This window comes from Pinus tabuliformis, chromosome 8, assembly GCF_031772625.1.
Source record: "Pinus tabuliformis cultivar Carrire ecotype Pingquan chromosome 8, CPIR1, whole genome shotgun sequence".
NCBI classification, from domain to species: Eukaryota; Viridiplantae; Streptophyta; class Pinopsida; order Pinales; family Pinaceae; genus Pinus; species Pinus tabuliformis.
The window spans coordinates 1,200,418,151-1,200,429,478 of record NC_142294.1 but is presented as its reverse complement, the minus strand read 5'-3'; the positions used below and the strand labels follow the sequence as shown (position 1 = coordinate 1,200,429,478).

Sequence of the window (11,328 nt, the reverse complement as noted above, 5' to 3'; positions counted from 1 at the left end):
CCACGCATGCCTCTATCCTAGGTCTCACCAAGGTCTCGACTTCGTATGCAAGTTAGTGTTTTCTCATCGTAATATTTTTTAGGCCAACTGTGGATCCCAAACTAAGATCCTCCACATAATCATGCCCCGACGCTTTTCCACTGTAACAAAAAAGGGCCACCCTTCTTAGGACCCACAATCAGGAACGAGAACCTTTCACATAACCAGCCAGACATAATGTCTGTCTCGTGGCTGTTGTCTCCTAAGGCCCCATAGGAATGGAAATCCCTTCCTAATTATGAGCCATAAAATAGGAAATCACTCCTTCAAGTGACAAGAAATATCCACATCAAGTGCCAGTGAACACTTAAGGTTCTTTTATTTATGTTTTGTTCTTCTTGTGTTGCGATAAATGGCTAAGTAATGAACCTATGGGCATTTCCACGGCTAAGGAAAGAACCATGAGTCCCTTCTTTGTACTCACAATGCGTAGGGCCTTTCCCATTGCAACAATTATGTGGATAAGTCTTCAAAGGAACCCCTCAGCCATTTTAAGTTTCCGGCCCTCCCTCTAGAGCCATAACACTGAAGTGTTGTGCAAGACCACACAACAATTTAACATGAACATATAGGTGGTTAAATGTTCAAGGACACTTAGCACTTGTGGCATATGAAATCCCTCATGAGTGAGATAGAAATTTCACATCCATTTCATTACAAATACGAGGAGATGCCCATTTCTTTTGAGAGGTTGTTTCAGCATGAATACAAGCCTCTCGCCTTGTAATGACCGAACACGACCCTTCAGATGCAACATGGACATAGTGTTTAAAATGAGGTCACAAGGACTAAATGGGGACAACCCCTGACTTACTATTTGGTACTTAACATGCCCATACTATAGCAGACATTATTCATTCATGTCAAACATAGGAACCATAAGCTTCTACTAGTCTATGCCTAATAGACATTCACAACATTCATAAAATTTACTCAGGATGACAATCAATTGAACATCTAATTACATAACCATTGAATATCATCTCGACATTGTGGGGTTCATTAAGTTCCCCGTGATTAGGATAATTATTTAGAACCCATCACATTTCAACATACAGAGCCACTCATTTATCTTCAAAATCCAATTCATTCACACATACAACATAGCTTGGTTACAAGTGAAATCATATCATGCTACAATTCCAAGTAGAGATGCCCAATTCATTCATGGGGGCTTCACTCAATGAAGCTCTGACATATCACGTGCATTCATGCCATACTAAACAATACCCTTAATTTGAATACATATTGGAAAATACCCCTAAAAATCACATTATTTAACCCCCCTACCAAATACAAACCCAATACACCTTCCCAATTTAGAAAGCCGATACTTTCTCTTGATACTATAGGTATCCATTTTTTCATTAATTTTTTGTACCCCTTTATATTTTTTCATTCACTTTGAGCTCCATTTTTTATATCGACCAATATAAAAACCCTTTACCTTCTATTATATGTTAAATATATTATGTCATTTTTTCCTCAATATATATCCCCCAATATGAAAATTCAAAATAAAATCAAAACAAATAAAAGAAAAGAGATCCTAGAGCAGAATAAACACCAACCAAGAAAGGGGGAAGGAAACAAAGAAGGGGAGAAAACCCCAGGGGGTTAAGAACAAAGAGAAGGCCCATATGCTTGTGGGTCCATTCTCTTTGTTCTTAATCCCATGGGGGAAGGAAAGAAAGAAGGGGAGAAAAACTTAGGGGGTTAAGAACAAAGAGAAGGCCCATATGCTCGTGGGTCCATTCTCTTTATTCTTAACCCCTGGGCTTTTCTCCCCTCCTTTGTTTCCTTCCCCCTTTCCTAGTTCGTGTTTGTTGTATTCTAGGATCTCTTTTCTTTTATTTGTTTTGATTTTATTTTGAATTTTGTTCTCGTGTAGAATTTATAGGTTTTTATTATAATATTATTACTATATAAATTTCTCCTTCTTATTGGATAGATATAATTTTTAATCAATCATTATTTATATTTAATATAGTTTTAATTGATTAGATATTTGAATCTTAATAAATTATATAATAAAATATTAGAAATTGTTAGACTCATATAATAATTTGTGAATAATAAAAAATGAAATTAACTAAATTAATATTAAATCAAAATAACTAATAAATAAATTGATTTTTATCTTTTTACGTATCTTATTTATATTTCTTTTTTTGACTATTGGAAATTTATGGTTACATATAAATTAGTGGTCTGTTGATCTTGCTCCTCATCCTTGTCCTCATGATGAGGTATTTATATTTCTTTACGGTTACATATAAATTATTGGTATGTTGATCTTGCTCCTCATCCTTGTCCTGATGATGAGGTTCCAAACGTGACGAACCTAAGTTTTCTAAGTTTTCTATGTGATTTCTTCGGAAGATCTTGTATTAAAACAAATGACAATTCAGTTTTTAATAATAAAAAGATTAAAAATACTAATATTATATATATATATATATATATATATATATATATATATAAGAGCCTCTATAATATATTTTTTTCTAACATTTTTAATGTGATAAAAAAGACACATCCTTTCCACTTAATATTACCTTTTATAATGTAGTTTCAAAAAAATTGTTATATAACTATATATATATATACATATACACACACACACACACACACACACACACACACACACATATATATATATAGTTTGGTAGGTAAGCATCCACGGGGGATTTGAACCAGTGACCTATCACAAGGAGTGCCTTAACATTGCACCCATTCACTGTCAATCCAAAGCCCCGTGGGCTCTTAAAATATTTATTTCATTAAAATATTTTAATTTTCTTTAGGTTTAATTAATTATAACATAATAAATATTCTTTAAATTTAAAATGCAATAATATTTTAATATTATCATGGTGTATAATATTTTTTTTAATAATTTAATTTAAACTTAATATTTTCTTTCAATCTTATTTAGATTTAAAGTTAGATTGTTAGTCAAAAGACAATAGCTCAAGTTTAATTCCCCCTCCACTCAAGTTTGTGAGAAATCTTAGTCCTATGTGGCAAAAGTTTGAACAAGTTGAAATCCTCATGAGTAATTCCTATAAATACAAAGAGGGGAAATTTGAATATATTGATATGGAGATGAATAGTGGCAGTCATTGTGATTCAATCCTGGTCTTTCCCAAAACAGATCTTGAGTCTTGTCCATAACAGTTCTTCGAAGTGACTCATTCTAATTACCATGAATAAAAATTTAGATGGTTAATAATTTTATCTCAATTTTTTTTCTTTATTTTGATGTTATTATATGCATGATTTTTTTCATTGACTACATATTAATTTAACTTTGAACAAAAAATTGTATACTTTTGTAATAGTTTTTTTTTTGTAAGTCTGGATTTCTATTCATTAATAAAAAAGGAGTACATACATAACAAAATTATGATGGTCTCACCCCAACCATGTTTGTTGACCGTTGCTAACTGGAAATTACAAACAAACCAAAATAAACAAAGGGCAATTGCTTAGATCCTAGAGGGCCAAAAGCACCAAAACACATGCAAAATGAACAATAATCCTGTCACCATGCCTAGTCATTAGAAGTAATGGACATCGGATTATTTGGCCTAGTCCCTCGAGGGGGAGGAGGGAAATATGAGTAGTTAACATGCTGCTCAAGATGAGCCAACCATGTTTCTAGCTTATCCAACTTCTCAGCAAGAAGTTTACGTCCAAGCCACACCACAACCACTCTCTCTTGGAGATGACACTGAAAAATTGCAGTTGATTAATAATTTCCAACATTGTTCCATGCTCTTCTCAGTGAGTCCTATCCTGAGCCTTAAGAAGATCCTGCAAAGATTTCCCCAATTTCCGCTGAGCTACAGGTCGACAAGAAGGGTTGCCTTGTCCACGTCCAATAACGCCTCTGCCTCTACGACAACCACCACGCCCATAAGCACTACCACCATGACTCCTGGCAACATGCATTTGTCGGCTTCCTCCGCTCCCACGACCACCACACAATGAATTACCACCACCACCACCAGTAGACTACAAACTTCGTCCCTGCCCCCGCTGGGATGACAAAGTCGGGGAGGTCTGCTTAGCTCACTTGCGCCTCAGTGCTGACCTCATATCTAACACCACATGGCAGAGGTATATCAGGCTCCACCAACTCCAGAGTGTCAAATTTTCTTGATTCCACCCAAATTTATTGCGAAATTCAACTCAACAGCGCAGGGCTAGCAAGGGTCTCGTACCTCACCCACAAATCCGAACCAGGAGCTTCCAAGCCTAGGTACAATTCTCGCTCTCCTTGCGATGCCACCCCCAGCCCTCAACCAGAACTAGCAGAACCACGACCTCACCACTTTCACCAGACACATATAGACTTAAATCCACCCCCTCACCAGCTAGAATGACACCGATCAATATGGAATTCCCCTAGACCACATCCCAACTATAATTCCAAGGTAACAAAGACAAACCAGGGCAGAAACTGTGGCCTAGTTCCAACAAAGACCCAGGCACCAACCACCCCCTCAGAGCAGAAGCACGAGGGTGCCAAGCACACTCTTGTAGGCACCACCACTGTTGTGCGAACCACTGCTAAGACCCAACCAGAGAAAATGGAACCCTAGTTACCCAGGGAACACCAAACCCACAAAAGAGGAGCACTTCAACCACAACCTCCACTAGGACCCTCTTTCGACAGCAAACCTCACAGACCAAACACGGAGGATGAAACCAAATCTCAATGCTAAAATGAAAACCCAGAAAACTAAAGAATTCCCATAAAGAACCATACACAGACAACCAAAGCAGCGAGAGGCCTTGCATGCACTATGCATGCACCCGCCACCTCTTCAAAAACCTCCAACCACCAATACAAGATAATTGGGGACAAAAATTCCCACCAACTCGAAGATTACCCTAAACCTAGAGGAAAGAGACATAAAGCACGAACCAAACCAACTTACCTCCATCAAACAACGAGGTGGTGACCCAAGCACACCAAGCACGTTAGAATTTCCACTCCCTCAACCTACGCCACCACCCGCCCACCTCAGGATGCCCAAGGCAGACCCACAGAGTAGCAACTCTCAACAAAAAACATTCTAAGACAACTACCACACTCACAAAATAAGCTCAACGGTTCACCACCCTCAACATTAAGTTACCTGCATTGCACTGCCATCCCTATGTAGTTGCATTGAACACACACACAAACACTGTTAGCATGATGAGATCCACTACGCAGGAGGGTAGTTCATCTATCCTCCCCTCCTTTGTCGATATACCTCCTCTCATATCCCACATGTCAAATAGCTTGCATGAAGAGCCTCAAGATCCATCACAGATACTTCTTCAATAGTTTAACTTTAATATTTTTTATTATTATTTAAATCTGTTTTTCTCAATCTGATTAGTTGGTATCATTCACATATTTTTCCAAATAATGATGATCAGCGCCTAGATGTGTTAGTGCTTTGCATAAAAAAACCACTTTATGGATAGGGTAATCATCTTCACTGGTCTCTTAAGTCAGTATCAAATTAAATGTTTACATCTAAATTTAGGGAAACACATATAGACCTTTTAAACAAGTTAAACTAACTTACATCTAGCTCAATTATTGTATTCGCTTTAAAAGCCCAAGTCAAAAGTGCCTCAACTACTGCATCCCATTAAAATCCTGACATAGTGAGTTGTGCATTTGAGCCTTCGTTTTTCAAAATCATTAATTGAGGTGTCCGTCTAAGGCTATAATATTTTAAATATTAACTTGCTATATTTTTTGAATTCATATATTGACACTAATGAAACATACAAGCATTAATTATAATTCAATTTTATTTTATTTTTTCTTTGTACTAGTGTTATACTTTTAAAGATCTTTGGTCTTATTGTCTAAAGAAAAATGAACACATGAAAAAATGTCCTTAAGTTAAGTTGGTCACCAAAATCCAACATATTTTTAGAAATTAGCTGACAAAACTAATTAGAAAATAATAAAAGGTTAATAAATCAAATGTTTAAATTGCTCATATAATTTGCATATGATATTTGAAGAAATAAAGATTAGCCTAGATCTATTTTAAATTGGGATCTACCAAACTCCCAAAAATCAAGCTCCTATTTTTTTATTTTTTATTTTTACCTAATTCATTAAAAAAATAATGAACACCTATTATATATAATAATTAAGTACTTTTTATCTTAATTTTTTAACATTTATAAAATTATTTTTTCAAATTTAATAATTTAAATTATTATTTCTAAATCTAATAATTTTAAATTAAATTTAAATAAAATAAAATAAAATAAAATTTAAATGTATATTAATCCTATAATATATTTTTTATATATAAAAAATCATTTTATATTTACTTAATTATTGTTTAAAAATACATGGTCTATATATCAAATTGCAACGATTTCAACTAAATAGTAAATACTATTTCAACTAAATGGTAGATATTAACTATTTATAAGTATTTTACCATATAATTTAACCACCATTTTTATATTTTATATGGTATTTTACTATGTACTTCACGATTGCCCTGCAACCTCCAACAACGTCATAGACAACACCCATTATATGTCAATGGATGATATCCCAGGTTAGGAGGGTTTAATGATAACCTCCCCACGGTTTAATGATAACCTCCCCACCAAGGTTCCAGTAACATAAGACACGATATATTGTATGCCATGATGTATATATTTAATTAATGTACCGAAGAAAAATTTCGCACCCCTTCGGAAAAAAAACCAACACCCCTTTTGAAAAAAAAGACCAACACCCATTATATGATATTTTACTAGGTACTTCAACCCCCATTATATGATATTTTACTAGGTACTTCAACGACTGCCCCACAGCCTCCAACAGCGTTATAGAAAACTCCCATTGAAACTTGTACACCACCTCAGAATATTTTAACCCAATCATATGTCTATGTAAAATTTATCACCACTCATCATGAATTGTGTTATGTAAAATTTATCATCATGAATTATGTTAGCTAAAATTTATCATCATTCGTCATGAATTGTGTGAAGTCATCATGCTTGTAACATTTGCTTCAAATGAGAAGGCAAACATTTATATGAGCCCTTGATGCTGGGTAGACTGATACGCATTTACATGGGCCCTTCAAGCTGGGTAGACTTTCCTTGATCTATGTGATATGGACCCTTCAAGCTGGGTAGACTTTCCTTGATCTATGTGATATGATGTACATTTTAACCACTTTTACATGAACAAGTGCTTTAATATATTTTAAAACTTTAAAATATGTTTATTAATTATTGAATAAGTCATGATTGGGTATTTATTTTTTTACAGTTTCAAATTTAATATAACATCGAATTATTAAGGAGGAAATAATAAGTTTTAATTAAGTTCATTAAAAGTATATTTATTTGAAATGATTTTTAAAAGTTGTTTAATTGTTTACCAAATTTGATCACAATGGCTGCATTAATGACGAAACTCTTTTTAAATAAAAATTGTGTATGATGTCCATGAAGATTTTTTTGGTTTTGAGCATATTTTATAAACAATAATTTTTAATGGGAAATCTATAATGAAAAATGTAAGTCAAATTGTAACATGGTGTGGAAAATGTACTAGTACATTATATAAACTAGTGTCTTTTTCTTCTGAAAAAATAAATAAATATTGATCACTTACATTTAAAATAATTATATCATTTCAAATGATTTAGAGAAATCTCTTAATCTTCCTTATTTTCAGATAATTAGATTAGTTATAAAAAAAATTTCTTTATTTTTCAATCAAATATATAATTATTAAAAATTAAAAGCACATTCTTAATATTAAATCTACTCTATGATTATAGAAATTCTCAACTAATAATTCCACTCTATAATGAGAGGGGACTAGAGCTCTTAGGGCAGCAAGTCTACTGCACCAAGGGCGAGACGACCACGAAATGCCTCCCGTCGAGGTCGGAATACAAGTGCAAGTATCAAAGCAACAAGATGAAACCCTCTTTAGCCCCTTACCAGAGACAGTACCTTGTTAACAGAGTCAGTGGCTTGTGAAAACGACCTACCCTGGAATTCTTAACTAATAAAACCACTCTATAACTATTGGAATTTTTAACTTTTAAATCCACTTTATAATCAATAAAATTCTTAATTTTTAAATCCACTTTATAATCATAAAAAACTAAACATACATTTTTAACTATTAAATAGTAAATCGCTGTGAAAAATAAAACACACCTTCTTAATTATTAAAACCAATCCATTAAAATAATTTAGACAAATATTTGCATTCTTGTAATTTTTAAACAATTTGATTGACCATGAATAAATTTGCATTATCAGAGTTGCTGCGGAAAACATGGTATCCCTTCTTATTATTTATATAAATGATAATATATAGAAAGAGGCTGTAATATACAGTGAGAGAGTTTGCAGTTGAAAAATGTGATTTGATTCGACTATTAACAGAAATAATGCTAAATCAGCAATTCGCTGACTTGACTTCAAGGGGAGAATGTTCCTCTCATGGAGGAGATTCAGAAATCCATGATCAACAATTCGCTGACTTGACTTCAAGGGGAGAATGTTCCTCTCATGGAGTAGATTCAGAAATCTATAAGTTAACTCAGAGCTATTTCATGACAGTATTTTTATAATGTGAATTTTTGGAGTTTTTGATAAATTTTTGGTCAGAATTTGGTGAAAAAAATTGTGGTCAAATTTTGACTATTGTTTAAACTGATTTTTTAACTGTTTATGAGATTAAGTAACCTCAAAAACTCTTTGGAAACTTCGCTTGTGAAGAGTTCATCTGTCAAACTTGTGATTTCCCACTATTTTAGACAAATTAAATCGGAAAATAAACTAGAAATTTTTCCAAAACATCGCACTTAAAAGCTACTAGCTTCTTATAACAGAAAAAGAACCCAAATGTCTCTGCTCCGCCAGAGCCTTTCTGACGCTTGCATCAAAGGCCTCAGGATTATCTTTCATGGCGGCTGCAGCCTCTGCGTTGAAGGGATCCTCGGGATTGGGTTGCACAAACAGATGGATCAGTCCGTAAACGACGATGCTTATTTTCAGAAATGGCTGCCAGTCTTCTCGGAGAATGTTGAGGCACACGTTGCCTTTGTGATCGATGTTGGGGTGATAGATCGGCCAGGTGAGGCACTTCACCCTAGGGGGCTCATAAGGGTAATCCCGTGGGACGCTCACGCTGAAAACGAAGGACCCGCCCACGTAATACCCTTCGTCGGGCCAAATGGTGATCACGAAGTCGGTGATGTTGTCTTTGCCATTCGGAAAAGATATGGCGGCTGTCCGTTTCGGGAGGTCGAGCTCACTCAAGTCTATCCGCAGTCGCAACTCTCCGGAACTCATCACTCGTTTTCGCTGGTTTTTCTTCTCCGCAAAGGCATCATGAGAATCCCCATTTTTTCTCTTTTTATTTGCCCTCACCCTGTTAATTATCATGGTTACCGTTGCGTGGACTGTTGACAGGTTAAATATTTTGCAACCAAATTGAGTTGAATGGCAGAGTTTCACCATCAACCAAATTCCAGAGCAAGATGAATAAAGTTTTTGGACAACCCTTCTTGCCATTTCCAAGGGCTATGCCCTTTGGCGGGGGTCGTTTGTTTCCTTTAATATCAACTTTCCATTGTTAAATTAAAAATTAATTACAATGTCATGGATAGCCCTTCATGCCATTTCCAAGAGCTATGCCTTTTCCAAAAGCTATGCCTTTTGGTGGGGTTGTTTGGTTCATTTAATATTAATTTTTTATCTTTATATCGATTATAGATTTTGGGAATATTTTAGAATAGGAAAATATAAATGGAGTCAAATAATTAATTTCCTTCATATTAGTCAAATTCCAAAATCTTCTTGGAATGAGCAATATACATAAATTTAAAGATGCATAATTAAGAAACCTGAAAAATGCAAGATTCAATAACCTCATTTTTGTTGGAGATAAAAACCATAGGCTTAAAAATAAAAATTATGGATTCTAAATTGTTAACAATTTTGACTTTTTCAACCAATCAAATTGATCTTAACATTAAATTTGATAATTCCAATTACAGTAATAAAACTAAATGACCACCCTCATTATGAATCCTTTTGCACATTATTTTCCACTCATAGCCATCAATCGACACAATGAAACATCACTATGTTATACTTGCATGGATCAAGTGTTGGAGAATCAAGTAGGACAACTATTTAAACAATTCTCCTTATCCTTGATAAAAGCTTGTGAACTTATGCTAGCTTCTTATTATTCTTAGTTAGATTATTTTCATCAAGCAATTATCAAGACCATAAACCATTAAGATCATAAAAGATAATGAACACAAAATATAGACTCGAAGCAAGGACAAAACCCCTCCAAGGGGAAAACCCAGAAAGAACTTTCTTCTCTTCTTATAGAATTAATTCGAATGAGAAATCCAAGCCCCAAACCTCTAGACCAAGACCTCCTCCAAGCACCAAGTCAACCCTTCCAAAAATGTCTTCCAAACAAGTCAAAGATCAACCAAGTCAACAAAGGTCAAACCTCTTCCAATCTACTCCAAATCATAGTTTCGACCCTCTATTTTAGGTCTGAAATTCAGAACTTCAACTTCAACCCCCAGTAGACTGCATAAACCCTAGCTTTCTCACACGCGACAACAGAAACGCTAACAAAAGTTAAATTTTCGATTTCTTCTTGAGATTAATCCTTATCATAGACCTTCAGTCCTTTTTCTTCTGGTTTCTTATTGCATATTGAATATGATATGATTGTGTGCTAATGATATCGAAGTTCCTTCTATATATACGATTCTCATGAGGTCGAATTAGGCCTCTTCTATGTCGACTTCCGCTCGCAGGGACAACTTGGTCTTAGAGGTTACAAATGACTTTCTATACATAAAAATAATATCTTGTACATGTTACAACTTGCCCAAAAGGGTAGTATACAAATGATAATGACTTTCTTAACTCATGACAAATATTATTTTCACTTGACAAACCCTAGAAGCATAAAATGTATGTTTGACATAATTGACCAATCAAATGAAGTGTGAAACCCATGCTTGAAAATAATATTTCTCTTTCTTCTTTTGCTTATTACATAATGACACGAGTACAATGACAATTATGAATACCAAAAATAATTAAATTTTCCAACACTCCCTCTTAACTAGGGAGGTATTCATAATTGTACAACCGGTATAAGGATATTCTCGATCTAGAAAGTTGTCATAAGAAGAGTTGGATTGATAAGCCATCTTTTAAGCATCAACATCA

The 11,328-nt window shown here is 34.4% G+C and overlaps 1 pseudogene; it reads right to left on the bottom strand.

Moving 5' to 3' along the window:
* Positions 1–8,931: 8,931 nt before the first annotated feature.
* On the bottom strand, positions 8,932–9,504 carry LOC149239678 (putative NEDD8-conjugating enzyme Ubc12-like pseudogene; annotated as a pseudogene).
* Positions 9,505–11,328: the final 1,824 nt, after the last annotated feature.